Source organism: Triturus cristatus, chromosome 10, assembly GCF_964204655.1.
Source record: "Triturus cristatus chromosome 10, aTriCri1.1, whole genome shotgun sequence".
NCBI lineage: Eukaryota > Metazoa > Chordata > Amphibia > Caudata > Salamandridae > Triturus > Triturus cristatus.
In genome coordinates this window covers 556,464,614-556,489,534 of record NC_140593.1, presented here as the reverse complement: position 1 = coordinate 556,489,534, position 24,921 = coordinate 556,464,614, and the positions used below count along the sequence as shown (strand labels likewise).

The window sequence follows — 24,921 nt, the reverse complement described above, 5'->3', positions numbered from 1 at the left end:
GGAGCCATCCTTCTCCTGGGTACACAGGAGGTCAGGGAGGGGGTCTGACTCCTCCTCGGCCCCGTCATCGGTGGCCAGCAGCAGACCCAGCTCCGCACGAAGTGGGGTTTGAGGCGGTTCACGTGAAGGACCCGAAGGGGGTCCCGAGGGGACTGGACGCCACCAAGTACGTGACCGACGCTCGACGACTTTGAAGGGCCCGGTCCATTTATCCTGGAGGGTGTAAGGTTTCACGGGAGCCATGACCCATACCTTCTGGCCCGGCTGGAACTCGACCAGAGTGGCATTCTGGTCATACCAGCGCTTCATTTCCTCCTGGCTCTCCTCCAGGTTGGCCTCGGCCAGTTCTCGAAATTTCCTGGTCTGGTTTCGGAGGGTCAGAACGTATCGGAACACATCTCGGGGGGGGCCTCGGGGCGCCGCCTCCCATCCTTCCTTGACCAGGCTGAGGGGCCCCCGGACGGGGTGCCCGTAGAGTAACTCAAAGGGGCTGAACCCCAAGGACTTCTGGGGAACTTCCCGGTAGGCGAACAAGAGGCAGGGGAGCAGGACGTCCCACTTACGCCGGAGGGGCTCTTCTAGGCCCGCGATCATTCCCTTCAGAGTCTGGTTAAACCGCTCTACTAGGCCATTTCCTTGGGGGTGGTACGGTGTGGTGAACTTATAGGACACTCCACATTGTTGCCACAGGGACGTCATGTATTTAGAGATAAAGTTCGTTCCGCGATCACTTACGACCTCGCGGGGAAAACCCACACGGGAAAAGATCCCCATCAGCGCCCGGCCTACCACGGGGGCGGTAATGGTGCGCAGGGGAATGGCCTCCGGGTATCGGGTGGCATGGTCCACTAGGACGAGGATGAAGCGGTGACCTTGTGAGGTTGGGGGGGTCCAGTGGCCCCACGATGTCGATCCTGACCCGCTCGAACGGGGTATTGACGACCGGGAAGGGTTGGAGGGGAGCCTTGCGCTTTCCTCCACTTTTTCCACTAGCCTGGCACGTGGGACAGGACTTGCAGTGGTTTTCTACATCTGCTTTCATTTTAGGCCAGTAAAAGTGAGTCACTAGGCGGCTGTAGGTTTTGTCTTGGCCCAAGTAGCCTGCGAGGGGGACATCGTGAGCCAAGCCCAGGAGGAAGTCTCGGAAGCGTAGGGGTACCACCAGCACCCGGGCTGATCCTAGCTCCACCGCCTTCTGCTCGCTGTACAAAAGGTAATTTTCCCAATATAGCCGGTGTGTTCCAGATTGGTTGCCCGCGGCTTGGGCCTCGGCTTCCTGCCGGGGACCGACCAGGGAAGGACAGGTGGCTTGCTCCTGGCAGAACTCCTCTCGGGAGGGGCCTCCCTCGTGGCGCCACTGGGCCAACTCGGGCAGATCGCCTAACTCTGCGATCTGTGCGGGGGTCGGACGGTAGGGGTTCGTTGCTGGTGACCGATTCTCCACGTGGGGAGATGTGGGGGACCTCGGCTGGGACAATCCTGTCCTCGTTGGTAGGTGCGTCCTCGGCTTCCCCACGGGGGGGGACAGTCGGGCCGCCATAGATCGGGTGGTGGCGCACACCCACTCGGGGAGACCCATCATCCCTAGGTGGGCCTTGCGCTCGACTTGCTTCCAGGGAGAACTTTCTAGGTCGTTCCCCAGGAGACAGTCGACCGGCTGGGAGGTTCTCACTGCTACTTTCAATTTTCCGACCACTCCGCCCAATTCAAAAGGCACCAGGGCTATCTTACAGAGACTCTCAGTGTTGTCGGCTGTAATTACAGGGCAAAATAGGTTGGGGAGGATCTGGTCTTCGTGGACTAAGTGGCTGAGGACACCGGTGATGCTCGCCCCGGTGTCACGAAGGGCCTCTACCTGTTGGCCATTGATCGTCACTAGCTGCCCATATTTCTTCGTGTTGGAGGGCAGGAGGCTCCCAGGGACCATTTCTCTGTCTCCTAATGATACTAAGGCCATGGCGGCGGGTTCCCATTCTACGGTCTCCTCCATCTCCTCCCCTAGGGCTACATTGGCTATCTGTCTGGCGGGGGGGGCTGTAGTGGGGACGCGCGGGGCCATGGGGCATTCGGGGTCATTGGCGTAATGGCCGGGCTTCTGGCAACGGAAACAAGTGATGGTCACCCGGTGCCCCCGTCTCACGGGTGGACCGGATACAGCTGGTGGGGGTGCCGGGAAGTGGGGAGGTTGGCTTTTCGGGGGACTGGACTGGGGTTCCCTCTGCCCTCCCTGGTTCCCCCCCCTCTCTAGCGGGGTGGTCCCTGACTGGCTCGGGGGTATTCTCCTACAGGGCCCCGGGAGACCCGGGTGTTGGTCCAACGATCCGCCTCGACAGCCAGCTTCCTCGGATCCGTGAGCTTGCTGTCGAGTAGATGCTGGCGTAGCTCCACAAAGCAGTTCGCCGCCAGGTGTTCCCATAACATGAGGTCAGTCAGTTCGTCCAGGGTGGTTACTTTGCTGCCCTTAATCCACCAGTCGAATGCGCGGCTGAAAAAGTTCACATACTCCACCCACGTGGTGCCGGGTATCTTCTTGCAGTCCCGGAACCGCTGGCGGTACATCTCCGGGGTGAGGCCGTACCTCGTGAGGAGGGCCTCCTTCATGTGGCTGGAGGAGGTCTGCATGGAGGATGGTAGGTCGAGCAGGGTGTCTCTCCCTTCGCTCAAAAATCGGCCCCACAACCCGGCCCCCCAATCTTTCTGCGGGACTCGGTGGGAGGTCATGGTGACCTTGTAGGCCTTGATCCATTGTTGGATGTCATCGTTCTTGTAATATTCCTTGACCACATCTTTGGGGATGTGGACCTTCTGTTCCACCTGTGGTGGCGCCCCCCGGTTCTCTGGGGGTCGAGTTTCTTCGCTCCTTGCCTTGAGCTCGATTTCTTTCAAGCTTCGTTCGTGCTCCAGTTGAAGTCTTCGTCCTTCGTGCTCTCGTTGGAGTTTCTTCTCTTCTAGCTCGCCTTGTACTCGCACCTGTTCCACTGCTAGCTTTTTCTCAGCTAATTTCAACTCGCCCTCAATTTTCAGTTTGGCCAGTTCGAGTTCGTGATTACGACTTATCTCTCTCTGTCTGCGAGTTCTTCCGGGGATAGACCCCCGTCTGGTACGAAGCTTCGTACCTGGTTGCTGCTGCTTTCTCTTGGGGAGAGTCCAGCTTCGTCATGGAGCTCCACCGCTCCTTGTCGGGGGGCTCCGGATTCCACCCAAGCTTTCAGTGCCTTCTGCATATCTTCTTTGGTGTTGAGACCAGTGGTAGCGATTTTTTGTTCTCTGCAGAATTGCTTCAGTTCTTTGTGCGTGTACTCTTCCAGTTGTTCCGCCTGGAACACAGCACTCGCGTTGGTTTCTGTGAGGCTCATGGCGTTTTCTTCTGCCGTTTTTGCCGGTGGTGCGTCCACTGCTTATAGTACGATTTCTAGATGATGGGCCCGAATCCCGTCGCTTGCCACCAATGTTAGAAGGTGACCCCAGAGGAGTCAGGGAGGTTACCTGAACACCCGGAGACCTACCCTCGGGGTATCGTAGCCGGGCACTGGCGGGAGACTCCTCAGGGGGAAGAGTCTCGTATCTAGGATCGCACACACGGCACAGGGACACCACACGGTAGGTTCTTGGGAACAGATCTTTATCTATTCAGCTTCGTCAGATCTTTATGATCACCAAGGTAGCTATGTCCAAATTGAGCACGGGCTCAGAGAGTCTCGGTAGGGAAGGGGGTAGCGGGACAGTCTTTGGGGATCCGGATAGATGCAGGGGCGTACCCAGCGCACAGCTCACAATCCTCGAGCTGGGGGACACGCCGGACCAGGAGTCTTCAGGGGCCGCGAGTCACTCAGCGGGCTCAAGCACAAGTTCGGAGGTCTTACGATCTTCAGGGGAGCCGCGAGTCACTCAGCAGGGCTCAAGCACAAGTTCGGAGGCCTTACGATCTTCAGGGGAGCCGCGAGTCACTCAGCAGGGCTCAGAGGTTCCAAGGTTGCAAGGGAGCCCCGACCACGTCAGCAGGGCTCTCGTCGTCCAGAGTCGAATCTGCCGGATAGCCCCAGAGCACCCCTTGATATAGGTCAACTCCTCTTTGATGTGCGGGGTGCATGTAGGCAGGTGCCTTAGCGCCTGGGGGCCGCTCGTTGGAGTTTCCTGCCATGTTGTCCTTTGATCCTTTCAGGGCCGGGTCGGGAGGAGTCCCAGACACCCAGCAGGCGTGGAGCCAGCCCTCAGGGAGGCCAGAGGGCCGATCGAAACCCATCTCCCGAGGGGAGGCCAGAGGTGTGATGGAAATGGCTCCTCCCTCTCTCATTCTATGGGAGCGCGATGTTCCCCAGCCGGGGTGGCGCCTCTAGGCCTGGGTTGTGCTGGGGCCGGGCGGCCATAGTAGGTGCAGGAAGTGGGCACGCGGGCCCGGTGGTGCTGGAAAGATGGAGGGCACGGACAGGAAGTCCGGGTCGGGTGTATGTGGGTCCTGGTGGGCAGGACCGGCTAGGCCGTGTACTGAGGGACTGAATGAGGTGTACGGGTCAGGGGGTGTGGCCAGGGGTCAGGGATGGCCATGCCACGAGGCCGGGTCTAACAATCGCACCTCTGGCCTCCCCTCGGGAGATGGGTTTCGATCGGCCCTCCGGCCTCCCTGAGGGCTGCCTCCACGCCTGCTGGGTGTCTGGGACTCCTCCCGACCCGGCCCTGAAAGGATCAAAGGACAACATGGCAGGAAACTCCAACGAGCGGCCCCCAGGCGCTAAGACCCCTGCCTACATAGACCCCAGACATCAAAGAGGAGTTGACCTATAACAAGGGGTGCTCTGGGACTATCTGGCAGATTCGACTCTGGACGACGAGAGCCCTGCTGACGTGGTCGCGGCTCCCTTGCAACCTTGGAACCTCTGAGCCCTGCTGAGTGACTCGCGGCTCCCCAGAAGATCGTAAGACCTCCGAACTTGTGCTTGAGCCCTGCTGAGTGACTCGCGGCTCCTAACGACTCCCTCGGTCCGGCTGGACCGCAGCGTATCCCCCAGCTCGAGGATTGTGAGCTGTGCGTTGGGTACGCCCCTGCATTGATCCGGATCCCCAAAGACTGTCCCGCTTTCCCCTGTCCCCATCGAGACTCTCTGAGCCCATGCTCTATTTGTACATCTCCACCTGGGTGATCATAAAGATCCGACGAAGTTGAGTAGATAAAAGATCTGTTCCCAAGAACCTACCGTGTGGTGTCTCTTTGTCGTGTGGTGCCGTGTGTGCGATCCTAGATACGAGACTCTTCCCCTGAGGAGTCTCCCGCCAGTGCCTGGCTACGTTACCCCGAGGGTAGGTCTCAGGGTGTTCAGGTAACCTCCCTGTCTCCCCTGGGGTCGCCTTCTAACATTGGTGGCAAGCGACGGGATTCGGGCCCATCATCTAGAGATCGTACCGCAAGCGGCTGACGCACTACCGGCAAAGACGGCAGAAGAAAACGCCATGAGTCTCACAGAAACCAATGCGAGTGCTGTGTTCCAGGCGGAACAACTGGAAGAGTACACGCACAAAGAACTGAAGCAATTCTGCAAAGAACTAAAAATCGCTACCACTGGTCTCAACACCAAAGACGATATGCAGAAGGCACTGAAAGCTTGGGTGGAATCTGGAGCCCCCCGCCCAGAAGGAGCGGTGGAGCTCCATGACGAAGCTGGACTCTCCCCAAGAGAAAGCAGCAGCAACCAGGTACGAAGGTTCGTACCAGACGGGGGTCTATCCCCGGAAGAACTCGCAGACAGAGAGATAAGTCGTAATCACGAACTCGAACTGGCCAAACTGAAAATTGAGGGCGAGTTGAAATTAGCGGAGAAGAAGCTAGCAGTGGAACAGATGCGAGTACAAGGCGAACTGGAAGAGAAGAAACTCCAACGAGAGCACGAAGGACGAAGACTTCAACTGGAGCACGAACGCAGCTTGAAAGAAATCGAGCTCAAGGCAAGGAGCGAAGAAGCTCGACCCCCGGAGAACCAGGGGGCGCCACCACCGGCGGAACAGAAGGTCCACATCCCCAAAGATGTGGTCAATGAATATTACAAAAACGATGACATCCAACAATGGTTCAAGGCCTACGAGGTCGCCATGACCTCCCACCGAGTCCCGCAGAAAGATTGGGGGGCCGGGTTGTGGGGCCGATTTTTGAGCGAGGGGAGAGACACCCTGCTCGACCTACCATCCTCCATGCAGACCTCCTACAGCCACATGAAGGAGGCCCTCCTCACAAGGTACGGCCTCACCCCGGAGATGTACCGCCAGCAGTTCCGGGACTGCAAGAAGATCCCCGGCACCACGTGGGTGGAGTATGTGAACTTTTTCAGCCGTGCATTCGACGGGTGGATTAAGGGCAGTAAAGTAACCACCCTGGACGAACTAACCGACCTTATGTTATGGGAACACCTGGCGGCGAACTGCTTTGTGGAGCTACGTCAGCATCTGCTCGACAGCAAGCTCACGGATCCGAGGAAGCTGGCTGTCGAGGCGGCTCGCTGGACCAACACCCGGGTCTCCCGGGCCCTGTAGGAGAATACCCCCGAGCCAGTCAGGGACCACCCCGCCAGAGAGGGGGGGGGAAACCAGGGAGGGCAGAGGGAATCCCAGTCCAGTCCTCCGAAAAGCCAACCTCCGCACTTCCCGGCACCCCCACCAGCTGTATCCGGTCCCCCCGTGAGACGGGGGCACCGGGTGACCATCACTTGTTTCCGTTGCCAGAAGCCCGGGCATTACGCCAATGACCCCGAATGCCCCATGGCCCTGCGCATCCCCACTACAGCCCCCCCAGCCAGACAGATAGCCAATGTAGCCCTAGGGGAGGAGATTGAGGAGACCGTAGAATGGGAACCCGCCGCCATGGCCTTGGCATCATTAGGAGACAGAGAAATGGTCCCTGGGAGCCTCCTGCCCTCCAACACGAAGAAATACGGGCAGCTAGTGACGATCAATGGCCAACAGGTAGAGGCCCTTCGTGACACCGGGGCGAGCATCACCGGTGTCCTCAGCCACTTAGTCCACGAAGACCAGATCCTCCCCAATATATTTTGCCCTGTAATTGCAGCTGACAACACTGAGAGTCTCTGTAAGGTAGCCCTGGTGCCTTTTGAATGGGGCGGAGTGGTCGGTAAATTGAAAGTAGCAGTGCGAACCTCCCAGCCGGTCGACTGTCTCCTGGGGAACGACTTGGAAAGTTCCCCCTGGCAGCAAGTCGAGCGCAAGGCCCACCTAGGGATGATGGGTCTCCCCGAGTGGGTGTGCGCCACCACCCGATCTATGGCGGCCCAACTGCCCCCCCTTGGGGAAGTCGAGGACGCACCTGCCAACGAGGACAGGATTGTCCCAGCCGAGGTCCCCCACATCTCCCCACGTGGAGAATCTGTCTCCAGCGACGAACCCCTACCGTCCGACCCCGCACAGATCGCAGAGTTAGGCGATCTGCCCGAGTTGGCCCAGTGGCGCCACAAGGGGGGCCCCTGCCGAGAGGAGTTCTGCCAGGAGCAAGCTACCTGTCCCTCCCTGGTCAGACCCCGGCAGCAAGCAGAGGCCCAAGCCGCGGGCGACCAATCTGGAACACACCGGCTATATTGGGAAAATGACCTTTTGTACAGCGAGCAGAAGGCGGTGGAGCTAGGATCAGCCCGGGTGCTGGTGGCACCCCTACGCTTCCGAGACTTCCTCCTGGGCTTGGCCCACGATGTCCCCCTCGCAGGCCACTTGGGCCAAGACAAAACCTACAGTCGCCTAGTGACTCGCTTTTACTGGCCTAAAATGAAAGCAGATGTAGAAACCCACTGCAAGTCCTGTCCCACGTGCCAGGCTAGTGGGAAAAGTGGAGGAAAGGGCAAGGCTCCCCACCAACCCTTCCCTGTCATCCATACCCCGTTCGAACGGGTCGGGATCGACATCGTGGGGCCCCTGGACCCCCCAACCTCACAAGGTCACCACTTCATCCTCGTCCTAGTGGACCATGCCACCCGGAGGCCATTCCCCTACGCACCATCACCGCCCCCGTGGTGGGCCGGGCGTTGATGGGGATCTTTTCCAGTGTGGGTTTTCCCCGCGAGGTCGTGAGCAATCGCGGGACAAACTTTATCTCCAAATACATGACGTCCCTGTGGCAACAATGTGGAGTGTCCTATAAGTTCACCACACCGTACCACCCCCAAGGAAATGGCCTAGTAGAGCGGTTTAACTGGACTCTGAAGGGGATGATCGCGGGCCTGGAAGAGCCCCTCCGGCGCAAGTGGGACGTCCTGCTCCCCTGCCTTTTGTTCGCCTACCGGGAAGTTACCCAGGAATCCTTGGGGTTCAGCCCCTTTGAGTTACTGTATGGGCACCCCGTCCGGGGGCCCCTCAGCCTGGTCAAGGAAGGGTGGGAGGCGGCGCCCTGAGGCCCCCCCCCCCCCCAAGATGTGTTCCGATACGTTCTGACCCTCCAAAACCAGACTAGGAAGTTTCGAGAAATGGCCGAGGCCAACCTGGAGGCGAGCCAGGAAGAAATGAAGCGCTGGTACGACCAGAATACCACTTTGGTCGAGTTCCAGCCAGGCCAGCAGGTATGGGTCATGGCCCCCGTGAAACCTTGCGCCCTCCAGGATAAATGGACCGGGCCCTTCAAAGTCGTTGAGCGGAAGAGCCAGGTCACGTACTTGGTGGACGTCCAGTCGCCTCGGGACCCCCTTCGGGTCCTGCACGTGAACCGCCTCAAGCCCCACTTCGTGCGGACGGAGCTGAGTCTCATGCTGGCCACCGATGACGGGGCCGAGGAGGAGTCGGATCCCCTCCCTGACCTCCTGTGTACCAAGGAGAAGGATGGCTCCGTGGAAGGAGTGAACCTCTCTCCATCCCTCACTTCCCAGCAACGCGAGGACTGCCGCCAGCTCTTAGGGCAGTTCCCCGACTTATTCTCTCTCGTCCCCAAAGTCACCGACTGGTGTGTCCATGACGTGGACACCGGAGACAGCCCGCCGGTGAAGCAACGAGCCTACCGAGTCCCTGATCGAGTCCGGTCCTGCATTCAGGCCGAGGTCTCGAAGATGTTGACCTTGGGGGTGATCGAACCCTCAGACAGCCCCTGGGCCAGCCCCGTGGTACTGGTCCCGAAAGCAGCGGCCCCCGGTGTCGCCCCAGAACTCCGATTCTGTGTGGACTACCGGGGACTCAATGAAGTCACCCGAGCCGACGCTCACCCCATTCCCAGAGCAGACGAGCTCATTGACCGTCTCGGGTCGGCTCATTTTCTCAGCACATTCGATCTAACCTGCGGGTACTGGCAAATTGCGCTCACAGAAGGAGCCAAGGAGCGGTCCGCCTTCTCCACCCCGGATGGGCACTATTGCTTTCGCGTGATGCCCTTCGGGATGAAAAATGCCCCGGCCACCTTCCAGCGACTGGTAAATAGAGTCCTGGCCGGGCTAGAAAAGTTCAGCGCCGCATATCTAGACGATATCGCTGTTTTCAGTTCCGAATGGAGTGAGCACCTCCAGCACCTCCGGAGGGTGCTAACGGCCCAGCGCCAGCCAGGCCTCACAGTAAAAGCCAGCAAGTGTCAGATTGGGCAAGGTTCGGTGGTCTACCTAGGGCACCGAGTCGGAAGCGGGCAGGTCGCCCCTCTGAAGCCTAAGATCGACGCCATCCTAGCCTGGGAACCACCAACTACCCAAACGGAGGTCCGAGCCTTTCTGGGCCTCACCGGCTACTACCGGAGATTCATCCGGGGGTACGGCAGCCTCGTCGGTCCCCTCACGGAACTCACGTCCAAGAAACAGCCCAAGAAAGTGCAGTGGACCTCTGCCTGCCAGGAGGCGTTCGATGCCCTGAAAGCGGCCATGTGTACTGCCCCCGTGCTCCAGGCCCCCCGACTACTCCAAGGAGTTTGTGGTACAAACTGATGCCTCCGAGCATGGCATTGGGGCAGTCCTGTCACAGGTGAATGACCAAGGCCTAGACCAGCCCGTAGCCTTCCTCAGCCGAAGGCTGTTACCCAGAGAACAGAAATGGAGCACCATTGAGCGCGAGGCGTTCGCCGTAGTCTGGGCCCTTAAGAAATTACGACCCTATCAGTTCGGCACCCACTTCGAAGTCCAAACCGACCATCGCCCCCTGCGATGGCTCATGCAGATGCGAGGGGAAAACCCCAAACTATTGCGGTGGTCAATCTCCCTCCAGGGGATGGATTTCACCGTAGAGCACCGCCCTGGTACTGACCACGCCAACACTGACGGCCTCTCCCGGTTCTTCCACCTCAGCGAAGAGAACCCCCAAGAGGATGGGTAGTTCTCTCCGGCTTTCAGCTGGGGGGGGGAAGGGGGTGGAGGGGGGGGGGGGGGGGGACGCGTGTTAGACCCGGCCTTGTGGCATGGCCATCCTTGACTCCTAGCCACACCTCCTGACCCGTACACCTCATTCAGTCCCTCAGTACACGGCCTAGCCGGTCCTGCCCGCCAGGACCCACACACACCCGACCCAGACTTCCCTGTCCGTGCCCTCCATCTTCCCAGCACCACAGGGCCCGCGTGTCGACTTCATGCATCTACGATGGCCGCCCGGCCCCAGCACAACCCAGGCCTAGAGGCGCCGCCCCGGCTGGGGAACCTCGCGCTCCCATGGAGTGAGAGAGGGAGGAGCAGTTTCCATCGCACCTCTGGCCTCCCCTCGGGAGATGGGTTTCGATCGGCCCTCCGGCCTCCCTGAGGGCTGGCTCCACGCCTGCTGGGTGTCTGGGACTCCTCCCGACCCGGCCCTGAACGGATCAAAGGACAACATGGCAGGAAACGCCAACGAGCGGCCCCCAGGCGCTAAGACCCCTGCCTACACTGACCCCGGACATCAAAGAGGAGTTGACCTATAACATGGGGTGCTGTGGGACTATCTGGCAGATTCAACTCTGGACGACGAGAGCCCTGCTGACGTGGTCGCGGCTCCCTTTCAACCTTGTAACGTCTGAGCCCTGCTGAGTGACTCGCGGCTCCCCTGAAGATTTTAAGACCTCCGAACTGGTGCTTGAGCCCTGCTGAGTGACTCGCGGCTCCCCTGAAGATCGTAAGACCTCCGAACTTGTGCTTGAGCCCTGCTGAGTGACTCGCGGCTCCTAACGACTTCCTCGGTCCGGCTGGACCGCAGCGTATCCCCCAGCTCGAGGATTGTGAGCTGTGCGTTGGGTACGCCCCTGCATTGATCCGGATCCCCAAAGACTGTCCCGCTTTCCCCTGTCCCTACCGAGACTCTCTGAGCCCGTGCTCTATTTGTACATCTCCACCTTGGTGATCATAAAGATCCGACGAAGTTGAGTAGATAAAAGATCCGTTCCCAAGAACCTACCGTGTGGTGTCTCTTTGTCGTGTGGTGCCGTGTGTGCGATCCTAGATACGAGACTCTTCCCCTGAGGAGTCTCCCGCCAGTGCCCGGCTACGTTACCCCGAGGGTAGGTCTCAGGGTGTTCAGGTAACCTCCCTGTCTCCCCTGGGGTCCCCTTCTAACAGTTTCCCTAGGTGCTGGCAGAGCTAGGGTTCAAAATTCACAGTTAGGCACTTTGCTAAAAAGGGACAGTTTTCACTGTAAAAATGGAATAGCACTCGTTACAACGCATGCCATTACAACGCAAGTCGTTACAACAACGCAATGTTACATCGCAAACCATTGCAATGCAATTCGTTATAATGACTTGCTGTGGGAGCGCGCTGGAGTTTGGAATAGTATCATTTACTATTCCAACTCCATTGTGTGCAACAGTAGGGAAGGTGCTGGATTGAAAATCCAACACCTGCCCCCTACAGCAAGTCGTAACGACTTGTGTTGTAATGGCTTGCGTTGTAAACAATAAGTTGTAAACGTTGATCCACCGTAAAAATGTTGAGAGTCCACATTGCGTTTTGTTTTTCTTCGAAAGAGGGGAGAAAGGCCCCTATCCCTTACTCGCCAGGTAATAAGCGTTGGTCGAGAGGTACTGGTTCTTGCCCAATGACAGGGGGAAACCCCTATCCCCCTAGTTTTAGCAAGAGTTCTGATGGGTTGTCTAGGCAAGATTGGTATATTCTGATTCTTGGAGGAACAAATTCCAATTCAAAACAAGTTGATTTAAACGTGAGCTAGTCCTTTATTCGCACTCACACATAGGAGTGGGTATGAGAAAAAACCAAGGGGTGGCACAGCCAACACGTGTTTCGCCCCCTACATGGCCTTTAGGCCTGGGGCTTCTTCAGGGCTGTTCAATTTGAGGGTAGGTAAAAAACATTTGGGATATGCGAATGCATGTGAGATATTGAGCACAAGAGTTAAAGAGAAAACAGGCCAGTGAGTCAAGATGTGGAAACGTATTGGGAGAAGAAAGCAGAAAGAACAGTGTTGGCTGTGCCACCCCTTGGTTTTTTCTCATACCCACTCCTATGTGCGAGTGCGAATAAAGGACTAGCTCACGTTTAAATCAACTTGTTTTGAATTGGAATTTGTTCCTCCAAGAATCAGAATATACCAATCTTGCCTAGACAACCCATCAGAACCACATTGCGTTTTGGCCTGTTTCCTGTTGCAGGCACCACGCCTACCCACACAAGTGAGGTGCCATTTTTATCGGGAGACTTTGGGAAATGCGGGGTTAGTGGAATTTTGTGGATCCGAGCAGATTCCAGAACTTTCTATTACAGAAAGGAGGAAAAAATGGTTGTGTTTTTTAAAGAAGGTTTGCAAGGGATTCTGGGTAACAGAACCTGGTGAGAGCCACACAAGTCACCCCATCCTGAATTCCCCAGGATGTCTAGATTTCAAAAATGTATAGGTTTGCTACGTTTCCCTAGGTGCTAGCAGAGCTAGGCACTTTGCAAACAAAAGGTCAGTTTTCACTGTAAAAATCAGGTGTTCACATGTTGCGTTTTGGGACGTTTCCTGTCGTGGACACTAGACCTACCCACACAAGTGAGGTAGCGTTTTTAATCGGGAGACTTGGGAGAAGGGGGGGGGGGGGGGAGGGGGGGGAGACACACAATAGTAGAACAAGTGTTATTACCAATTGACTTTCTTTGCATTTCTGCCTTCCAAATTGTGAGACAATTTGTAAAAAGATTTCATTTTCAAAAATGACTTCTAATTCCCATGCTTATCGGTAGTCACAATTTTGGAGATGTGCAAAAAAACACTGCTTCTAAACTCCCTATTTTGTTCCCATTTCAGAAATATATTGGTTTCCTTGGTGTCTATTTTTCACTCTTTATATTTTACCAAAAGAATTGCTATATACCCAGTACACAAAGAAAAAACCATTGCAAGACGCAGCTCAGTTATTGGCTCTCGGTTCCTCAGGTTCTTCGTGAACCTACAAGTCTTGTATATCCCCACAACCTGAAGGGCCCTACAGCTGCAACGGTATATTGCTTAAAAAAAAAAAAAATTCATACTTAAAAGTTACAGGTGAAAACGTTGGCACAACTCAATTTAAATCTTTTCTATTTTCAACCATTAATTTCTATAGGAAAACCTTTTAGGAGCTGCACAATGACCCCTTGCAGAATTCAGAATTGTGTCTAGTTTTCAGAAATGTATAGCTTTCAGGGATCCATTATTGGTTTCACCTATTTCTACCACTAACTGGAAGGAGGTTGAAAGTGCAAAAAATGACGAAACTGTATAGAAAATGTCAGTTTTCTGATAAAAGTCTGCATGTCCCTGAAAGCTGAGAAGATGGTGATTTCAGCACCACCAACCCTTTTATTTGCAGGGAACAAACCAGATGCTTTCTTCTGCCGCAAATTTTTCCAATTTTTTTTTTTTTTTTTTTACAAAAAACCCCAAAATGTGCTAGATTTTTACTAATTTCTGGGTCCCCCTCAAGGGGAGTCCACAAACCCTGGGTACCCTTAGAATCCTCTTGCTTTTGGGAAAAGAAGGACATACATTTGATGTGGATATTTTGTGGACAAAATGTTACAGGGGCCTAAGCGCAAACTACCCCAAATAGCCAGAAAAAGGGGCAGGGGGGAAGGCCTAGCAGCGAAGGGGTTAAATAACGCTTGTTTCCTATTCCGTTTTTGTGTAAAAACGCTGGCTCCTCACAGCATCACTCCATAGTACTCGGATGCACAGCTGCTTGCCAGCGTGTGCCTTACAAGACGGCAGCATCACACCCCAGCGCCAAGTTGCAAGCGGCCTCCTCTCTGCTCCTCGGCGTACACACCGAGCGCCAACATAGTATTATGGCCAAAAATGCACAGAGCGAAGACTTTCACAAAAGCTGTTTTTGCTAGAACCCGGTATGTTGGTCAATGGGGGTCCAATTATGTGTTTCATAGTTTTGCTGAGCACGCCTTAACATTGTGTTGACGGGCTTCTGCACTTTGGTGAGTCACTTTTGACGAAGTGTGTACTCAACCACACAAGAACCAGCACTCAGAATTTCAAACTAGGAAAAATGTTAATAAACAGGTGAAGCACCATCTCTATAATGCCAGTAATCTATCTCAGAGAGTGAGATCCATGCGCAGATATCAAGGGTTAACAGGCAGATGCAAGATTGACGCCCATAATAACAGGGACGAGTCAGCCTTTAAACGTGTAAAATTAGTTATTTTCAGTTTGAATAAAATGGCACGGTTGTATGCAGGGCTTTAAGTGGGCCGGGTCTCACCGGGTCTGAGCACTGGCAGTTTTTTTTAAGGGGAACTCGAAACGGGTCTCTATCGGTCTGCGTTTTGTGCCCTGGCACAGGCGCTCTGTGTGTTTTTTTCCGGACTGTGGGCACATAGATGTGAGCGTTGTAGTGGAAGGGAAATCCTTTCAAGAGTCGTTTTCTCTCTCGATTTCCCTTCTCTTTTTGAATCTCAGGAGCATCAACATTGTGGTGTCACCACCAGGGCTTTATGTGGAATTATGTTCAATATTATATACAAGCCATAGTTGCTGCTTATTTATCATATGCAACTAGCAACCATTGACAAAGCCAATAGTCCTGACTTGTAGTGATGTTACTTGTATCATATCTGGACGCAACGACAGGAACAGCAAAACACAAGTCGGGCGGCACACTGTGCTAAACACAGATTTTTAGCTTAGGTGTTTGTAAGCCACGCCCTTAATTACATTGACTACGCCCGTTTGAGAGGACCCCCCCACTTAAAGCCCTGGTTGTATGGAATTTAAGTATTGGATACAGCTACCTGTGCGCAATCAGCATGTCATGCACTCAAATTCCTACAGGACAAACGCAGCCTTTCATCTTTGTATATATATTTTGTCGTAGTTATTAAACACAGCATATAGAAACAAATTAATACGTCAAGTACTAAAAAAAAAATATTTAATTTGGTAGTATCACCTGTTAACCATATATTACAAGGCAACTGAGTGAACTGACTAAATTATTTTCTAATAAATGCACGGGCTTCAACTCTTACACATTTGCTGTCTTTATGTTCTACCCCAATCGTTGTTTCGCGAAAATAGGTATATACACCTTTTTCATTCACGCTACAGGCCCTGAATTTGATACTTCACACGTAGGACCTCTGTAGATATTTAAATAATAAATAATTTTTTTTAAAAGAATAAAAATTAAAAAAAAAAAAAATCCCACAACACTTCCATTGCACTCTTTCTAAACAGGAGCCACAGGGATGTTCGTCACTGAGATCTGCGATAGGAAAAGATGGACTGGATTAAAGGCTTTTTAGCTTAATATATCAGTCAAGACAGCGAAGGTTTACAGACCTGGCTCCAGGTGAAACGCTACCAATACCATAGCGCTCTTTACATCCAACACTCATTAAATCGATAAATCATCGGGGTACTAACGGAATCAAGCGTGGACTACAACTCCCACAATGCACCCATTAGTTAAATGAAAGTGCACTTCTTAGCCATCAAGGGATTGGGGGAAATGCGCAAACGCAGCAACTGTGACATCCAGACTGAGGAGCAGCCAGGGGCATAACAGGGGGGGGGGGGGGGGGCTTCAACTTTCGATATGCCCCTGGGAGCAGCGTGAACCAGCAGTAGGCCTTGCTCGAGTATGTCAATGCAATTTAAAAATAATACGCTATTATAGTCTGTCCAGTTCCTTTTCGTTGTCATAGAGACTAGCGCTATGAAGAGAAGGTCGTGCCTAAACATTTTCTTACCAGTTATGCGGCCACTGGCGAAGAAGACAGAACCATCCCGGTTTATGTCCACGGTGTCCTGTGATGGGGGCCCGTGGGGGAACTGCTTAGAAGAGCCCCTGCCTAGAAGCTCCGTTCGGCGGCAGCACCCGTAGCAGACGGCCCAGGCCTCCCCCTCTGAGATGGGCTCGCCGATACGCATTGGCAAGTTTCCAAACGGGGCCCTTTTCCGTCATCTTGCCACGGGACAGGGCATCAGCTCACGCGCTGCCTGTTTCTCCGACTCCTCCCGGAAGTCTGTGTCCCTCTCTTGCTCTTGGATCAACACAGGTGCATGCAATCCTGTCAATTGGGAGCGAGGCTGGTGCTCATCAGTAATGACCATGAGTGACTGACCGGCCTCTCCCGGACCCCTCCACTTCACCAAAGGTGGCGCAGGTCATGACTGGGTTTTCTGAGGAAAGATCCCAGGTGTAACTCATTTTCCCTTTCTGTTGACTCTGTTTCAATAGAAGGCGACCGTCTAAAGAATAAAATCCATGATAAGGAACAATACTGGAAGTTGCATTAGGCAAGGGGGTTTATTACGTGGTTCACATCGGGGGCGCTACTCGCACAAATAGCAGGGTTGGACTGGGATTAAAAATCGGCCCGGGCACGCTAAAAAAAGTGGCCCATATTGCCTTTCCACAAAACACCACTTCCGTAAAGTTTTATAAAAAGGGTGGGGGGAGGGGTCTCTTACAGAGGCATGTTTTCTTAACTTTACTTAGATTAAAACAATGCACGTATTAGTTCACACTGGCAGGGCCGGCTTTAGTGCTGGTGGCGCCCTGTGCGACAATGTTTGTTGGCGCCCCCCCAATGACCACCTCCACCACGGATTCTCTCACTAGCATCCTTTAACAGTGACCAAGTCTCCATAACCACACTCTCTCAGATGCATTGAATTAGTTATATAGCGCCACTCATACCAGTGTAGGGTGTCCAAGCACTTTGCATCACACACACACATTACACAGAGACAATCAATCATACGTGTGTAAATCAGTGTATAGGAAATGTTACATAAGCCAAAGGACTAAAAGTGTAGGAGTACATGTCATCCATACTGGTAGGCAGTATAGTTTAAGAGTGCTTGGTGTGGAGAAGCACAAACGCAGAGTCGAAAAAGAAACAGCCTAGTTGGGAGTTTTCTTTAATAATAAGAATCGATTTCAAGCCAAATTAACCCTTTTTGCAACATTAATCAATGTTCTAATAATGTATACTTTGCAGTGTGTATGCAGTTCTAGGATGAAAGTTAATAGCTCACTATTCTATATTAGGACTTTAAGTTATAAATTGCGAGTAACAAAAGGATGTCTCTTTTGAAAGCAGTAACCTGCTGATCTGTTTACATCATACGCACTCTGTAATCTACTTGGTACACGTTCTTTGCAGCAGGCATATTAACCTCTGCACTAACTTCACCTAAAAGTCAAAACCTCAACAACACAAAATGCTGATCTCTCTCCAGGAAAATAATTAATCACACCAGTTATCTTGACATTCATGTGAGGCCTGGTAATTGCCGGTGGAAAGAAACGCTGCAGCAGGTGCTTCAAAAGCATAATAAACTTTCAAACACGGCGCCCCCAGGAAGCCAGCACCCGGTGCGGTGGTACCGGTCGCACCGCCCTAAAGCCGGCCCTGCACACTGGTGAAACACACTTGAAAACAAGTAAGGCCATTTCTGCTGAGGCCCCCTGCCCCCGCTCCATGTGAATACATACATTAGTGGGCGGGCCCAGCTAGAGAAAGGGAGTGACACCTCTGCCCTTTCATAAAAGGGAGGTAATGGACGCCCATCTGCCCCCAGAAAGGCCACTCAGGCACCCACTGGGACGCTGGGGGCATCCGAACGGAGACACCACCCAAATCTGCCCCCCAGGCTGCCCAAAAAAGCAGCCCATAGCTGTAACTCGGATATCGCCGCTCGGCCATAGTGCCAGTATCGGCCACACTCACCAGCCCTCACGCAGCAACATACAGGTAACATAAATAATCCATCAAGACACCTTTTGGTGGAAAAAATTGCTGCAGATTTATTGGCATACCAAATATGCCAACATGGTGGGTTATCTTACAGGCGATCCAAAGGCAAGCCGCCCCTCGCGGCCTGCCACCTGATGGGCCAACTTGCATCGTGGCCTTAGCCAATCGGTGCTTAGCGGTTGTGGTGAGGGGATAGTCCCTCCCTCTTCCGGTGAACCGTTGGTCCACCTCCTTACTCACGCCCCCCCCACGAGGGGCGGAGCATTCAAGTGACCCCCGGTTGTACAGGTTTCCAACCGCCCGTAGGACAGACGGGGCGCCGTCGCACCTCAGGGTCCACCGCAAAGACATCCTGGGGATATTAGGCCTCAGTACCCCTTGTGCTTCTGAAGAGGGTACCCCTGAGTACATTTCTGCCTCTGGATCGCCCTGTAACTCCGCCTGCAACACACATACATTTTTTTAGAAAATCCTTCCCCCCCACCCTGAGTACGCCGGGTAAGCGGTAGGGAGGGAAACGGCATCAGGGTGAGGGACAAAGAGGCCGCCAAGTGGGCGGGAGAGGAACCTATACCTCTCCCCTTCTCCCACCTCGGCCGGAAGTGACGAGCGTGACCCGAAGGGGTCTCCGGACACTAGGTTATTCAGTGTGCCATCCTGTGGCACTAAAGGGGTCGCCATCTTATGAGGGTCCCCTGCGGGGACGTCATCGGTCAGCCCACATAGTGCCAATATCGGCCACACTCACCAGCCCTCATGCAGCAACATACAGGTAACATAAATACTCGGACAAGACACCTTTTTGGTGAAAAAATTGTTGCAGGTTTATTAGCATACCAAATATGCCAACATGGTGGGTTATCTTACAGGTGATCCAAAGGCAAGCCGCCCCTCGTGGCCTACCACCTGATGGGCCAACTTGTATTGTGGCCCTAGCCTATCGGTGCTTAGCGGTTGTGGTGAGGGGATAGCCCCTCCCACTTCCGGTGAACCATAGGTCCACCTCCTTACTCACGCCCCCCCCTACGAGGGGAGGAGCGTTCAAGCGAGCCCCGGTTGTACAGGTGGTTGTACAGGTTTCCAACCGCCCGTAGGACAGACGGGCCACTGTCGCACCTCAGGGTCCACCGCAAAGACTTCCTGGGGATATTAGGCCTCAGCACCCTTTGTGCTCCTGAAGAGGGTACCCCTGAGTACCTTTCCGCCTCTGGGTCACCCTGTAACTCCGCCACAGCCCTGGGTGTGGCATCCGTCGCAGCCAGGGCCCCCCACCAAGGCCGGCATTCCTACTTACATCCTGCTATTTCAAGGGCCTTTCCACTATCCAGCAAGAACAGGTCCATGCTTATACTGGACAGATGTACCCCATCGTCCTCAAAGCACCCTGTGAATTTGGCGTGTAGCACCCATGTCTAATGAAGCCAAATCCCCTCTGCTTAGTGATTTTACGCATACCGCAGATAAACCTCTTTTGCGCAGGCTCCATCGCCTCCCCCGACCGAGCTCCATGCCCCGGGAGCCAGGGACTGAATTCAGACCACTAAAGTTCCCCTCTCCCCAACTGATTGCTAATAGGCACCTTGTGGTCTTATTCTAGGGTGCATTACTTCGCCACATTGACCAGTCAATTTCATAGTTCTTTTCGATTGATCCCTGGTGAACATAGTAATGGTGTTACAACAGGTTTGAGGGAATAAGTGTATGGTGCCCGTTATTAGACACTGCACCCTTTTGTGAAGTGACAACTTACGAAGCCTACTCTGCTTGCTGAACCTTCGACTGGTCACAGATGCCCGGTCCCTACTATCCACCTGTGACCCTTGATACTTACACCAGTATTGGTGTCGGACTACCAGATTCTGTGTCACATGTTTCGCTGTAGTCCCTTTGGTGGATCCGCTGGGACCCTTCTGTATCCCTGCAAATGCTGTGTCACGCACTACGGCCCGTTAATGCCCTTGCCCGTCCCTCAAAGACACCTGACAGCCTGATGCCCCCCACAGCTATGGTGAAGGGTTTTGGGTCCAGCACACCCAGTCTGTGTTTCTAACATTTATCTTCCTAGAGGCGCCAGTTAGTGTGAGTGGCTATCCCTGTCCTGGCAAGGCATGTCAATGGCCATTCCCCCCTTTTGGTGACTATCCTGCCATGGGATATGTGACATAAGCACGGGTGTCCTCGTGTACCTGCCGTGTAAGAGGGTGAACAACATGAACAAATACTTGCTCCTTCTTGAGCAGTAGGAACGGCAAAACAATCCTTCTTAATCATGGTAGCCAAATATGCTCTGACCCCATGTTCCCTTCAGCTTATTGCACCACAACCCACAGGTTAGCTGGCAGCTTCCGCAAATGCCTGGCTCCCTGGCTATAGGGGAGGTCTTTTTGTCTGTCCTGGATGGTCCCGAGGATCCATCTCTTGGTGCATGCTTGCAACCCTTAACATTATCACATTAGTTGGACAAGCCCACTGCCTGGCCGCAAGCTTAGCTAACATTGCCAACGTTGGCGTTATGCCGTCTATGGTGTTTAGCTTCCCTTTGCTCCAGGGGAGAGCAGCCCTGTCTGGCGGTGTGTGTACTGAAGGAGATGTGTCCTGGAAGTACCATTGATATGAGTTCAAATGTCACTACTTTGCAGTACTTGGTGTGTGTTATAAAATTAATAACAGGTCCAACCTATCACTCGGTCATTCCTCGCTTACTTAGGCATGTTGGATTGACGGAATTCCGTGAAATATGTAAGCTATCTCCCTAGGCATACCCTTCCTTTAACACAGGTTTTTCCTCTTTAGGCATGACACTAGTTGTCTCCATCATGCGTTTAAGGCCAGTTTGATTTCTGCTTAGGCAACATCCCTTCTAACACACTGTGTTGAGTAACTACTCATGTTTATCTCTTTTACAAGTCGTCCCCGTTAGCCTCGCACTCGTTGGACCCAAGGAAGCTTTTAACTAGCACCCTATACGAATGTATATACATGTTGCGCAGCTAGGGGAACTATTACTTCCTCACTAAGTACTTCCCGGCATGTAAATACTGCAAAAGGTATCCCTGCTTTAGTACCTGAATAACCACTAAATAAATACTGTCTGGGTAAAAGCTTACCAGTGCACCTAGCCAAGGGCCCTCCACTGTGTGTCAACCCCTGTTGTTGAGTTTTCGACTGTTGATTTTGCCTGCCCACATCCTGACCCTTCAAGGAAAACCAGCCAACCAATCGTCTACATGGTCATTAACGTGCCAACATGTGTCCAATGAGATTAAACCAGTTAGAGGCTTTATTGTCTCAGCCAGACCCAAAGTGGAGCCAGAGCTGAATGGTCTCAGTGGGGTCAGACTGGAGGAGGTATGTGTGGCTAATGCAGGCTCAAAATCTGTGCAAATTGATAATGCATCACCATAGTGCCAATGGGCCTGAGTATAAGAAACTGGCGATGCTGTGATACAACTTATGTAAATGTCTCAGCTTGGGCCAGAATGTAGGCGGTATATGTGTGGCTTATTCAGGCCCATCTAATCTGCAGGGCTACCCAGCTTGCTCAGGCAATGTGCTGAATATTGCCTGGTATTTAGCCGCTATGTCATTGCCTCCCTATATTTACTACAAAAGGAGCACTACACCTACAACAATCCCATCAGTTGGCTTAGTCAATGCTTCTTAGTTGCATAAGATAAATAAGCCACAATTATAGCTTTCTTGCATAGCCAATCGAGAGCTAGTCGCCCCCATACATGGCTGCCAAGGTTTTCAACTGCTATGTGTGACATTTCCATCATTTCAGTGCATAAAGAGTGACATTTAAAAGACTATGAATGACACTTTCTTGCTAGAAATCAAACAATGAAGATGAGGGAGACATACCGATATCAGTAATTACGCCCATTTGACCAACAAGAAACATTAAGAAGACCAAGGTTTAAGGCTGCTTTTGTGAGATATTCCCTAGCTTGGAGTGTGCATGTGTGAGACAGTAACATATATATGATACTTTGAGAGTCAAAGTGCCTGGTATAGTATGAGACTGACGTAGCTCAAATGGAGCAGAGTATCACAAGTATACACAGTCAGTCTGAACAGCCTGGCAAAGTAAGTACAGGAGATGGGCGCATGCAAACTACAAGCCTTGCGCAATGTACACACCTTGCGCTGAGGGGGGAACCGGCTTGTGCCGGCTTCGCCTCATACTGAGCACGCCACTCACTGGCCCATGGTGCCATCATCAAGCTGCACCCCAAAGGCCCCCCATGCAGCAGCTGCACCTAGAGAGAGAGCAGTGCCCTCCCCTACCCGGGGACGGGAGGCCCGAATCTGCCCCTCTCGAGCACAGGACACCAACCAGGCAAACAGCCCCAATATGGCTTTGGTGTAGTAGTATACTGAAAATGCAACGATTCTGGACAGGTGGCGCATGTATTTGCGAAGAACACAGTCCCTTATCAAATTGGCGCCAACCAAGTACAAGTCTCTTTTTATTCTTCTCAACCTGGGAGAGCAAAACTAACACCAACGGTCGCACTACCAACACACAGCGCTCCGGTTACCGAGCCCAGTATGCCTCCCTGCAAAGCTACACCATGCGCCGCTTGGGCCATGTGTTCCACCCTTACAACATCACTAAAAGGTTTCTTTTAGATCTAAACAGAACCCCCTATATGCTAGCTGGTAGAGTCACCTATTATTTTCATTACTATTAGTGAGCTGCTGCTGTGTTACCGTATTGCAAACACGTCACCATCCCCGAATATTGTATGGAAACACATTTAGAAATTTGAAGAGTATGCCCGTGCACTGTCACTAACTCTTCCCAAAGTGGGCATGAAAGAGCGGGGCTGTATCAAGATCAAATCAGTTCCAAACAGGGCCCCCCAAATAAGTTTCTGCCAAGGGCAACTGGTAATACTACCGCATGTTCATCAACGCATCTAGGCTCTCCTAAACCAGCGGTTCGCCCACTGAGGTGCACCAGAGTTTTACAAACTTGCCTCCCCTAATAGCTCTGCAGTCTTTCTTCATGCAGGAGGAAAATGGCAAACTTCATAAGGCTCAACAGTGTGCTGTATGTGAAGTTAAAATGGAGGTCTAAAGCAGCCCTTCCCATATCCTTATGGTGCTCAGCTTGATGAGCCGCCGGCCGGTATTTGCTGCATTTGTCATTGCCTCCAGATATATCCTCCAAATAAACAACCGCAATGGACCGCACTCCGCTAGCTCCTCCTCCGGGTCGCCCCAAGGGAAGCTGGTACATGAAGTTCTTGAGTGGTTTACCCCAGTGGGTGCAAGTAAGTACTTGTTGAACTGATGATCTCTGATGGAGTTCTTGAGTGGTTCACCCCAGTGGGTGCAAGTAAGTACTTGTTGAACTGATGATCTCTAGACCCGATACATGTCCCGGGTTTTAAAATATCGCCCGAGACATGGCTCGGGTTTCGGGATAACTTCCCTCCTCAGTAGAGAAAATAGTTAGGGGTGGAAGAGAGGGCCGCCAAGCAACCGTCAAGGGCCTCAGTGCCCGCACAGGCACGCAGGTGCGTCGTCCAGGAGCTCGTCAGCCCAAAGCCCGAAGGAGCCATTTTTAGAAACAACCGCAATGGACCGCACTCTGCTAGCTCCTCCTCCGGGTCGCCCCAAGGGAAGCTGGTACATGAAGTTCTTGAGTGGTTTACCCCAGTGGGTGCAAGTAAGTACTTGTTGAACTGATGATCTCTGATGGAGTTCTTGAGTGGTTCACCCCAGTGGGTGCAAGTAAGTACTTGTTGAACTGATGATCTCTAGACCCGATACATGTCCCGGGTTTTAAAATATCGCCCGAGATCATCAGTTCAACAAGTACTTACTTGCACCCACTGGGGTGAACCACTCAAGAACTCCATCAGGGATCATCAGTTCAACAAGTACTTACTTGCACCCACTGGGGTGATCCACTCAAGAACTTCATGTACCAGCTTCCCTTGGGGCGACCCGGAGGAGGAGCTAGCGGAGTGCGGTCCATTGCGGTTGTTTAGAAAAATGGCTCCCTCGAGCTTTGAGCTGACAAGCTCCTGGACGACGCACCTGCGTGCCTGTGCGGGCACTGAGGCCCTTGACGGTTGCTTGGCGGCCCTCTCTTCCACCCCTAACTATTTTCTCTACTGAGGAGGGAAGTTATCCCGAAACCCGAGCCATGTCTCGGGCGACATTTTAAAACCCGGGACATGTATCGGGTCTAGAGATCATCAGTTCAACAAGTACTTACTTGCACCCACTGGGGTGAACCACTCAAGAACTCCATCAGAGATCATCAGTTCAACAAGTACTTACTTGCACCCACTGGGGTGAACCACTCAAGAACTTCATGTACCAGCTTCCCTTGGGGCGACCCGGAGGAGGAGCTAGCGGAGTGCGGTCCATTGCGGTTGTTTATATCCTCCAAATACTACACTACGCCTACAACTAGCAATTATTTTTCTTGGCTTTGTCAATGCTTGTTAGCTGCATAAGATTCACAAGCCACCATTATGGCTTTGTTGCATTGCAGATTGAAAAATCTTCAATTCTACATGGTGAGACTGTTGCATTTATGTTTAACATTATATCCAATGACTTAATTCAAATCAAAAGCAAGTTCTACAGCAATTGAGGGCATTACCACTAAACTGCACGCCAAATAAACAGAAATCAACAGGGCCGCCCTGAGAAGCCGATAAATGTATGTAAAACCCCATCTGTACCAGCTAAACCAATAGAAGCGGATAAAAACAGGGACACTGCAGTGACCATCAGGTGTCCTGCCTAGCCCTCCATACTTCCGCAACAGCCAGCTCGGTCACAT

General features: G+C 52.9%; 1 protein-coding gene across 2 annotated transcripts in view; it reads right to left on the bottom strand.

The window, feature by feature from the left end:
* LOC146789718 (tetratricopeptide repeat protein 21B-like) overlaps window positions 1–16,389 on the bottom strand; it is a 468,517-nt gene extending 452,128 nt beyond the window's left edge. For both annotated transcript variants that reach the window (XM_085630126.1, XM_085630127.1), the window contains exon 1: window positions 16,095–16,389. The gene's annotated coding sequence lies outside the window, so the exon portion shown is untranslated. The remainder of the gene's footprint in view (window positions 1–16,094) is intronic.
* Between the last annotated feature and the right edge of the window lie 8,532 nt (window positions 16,390–24,921).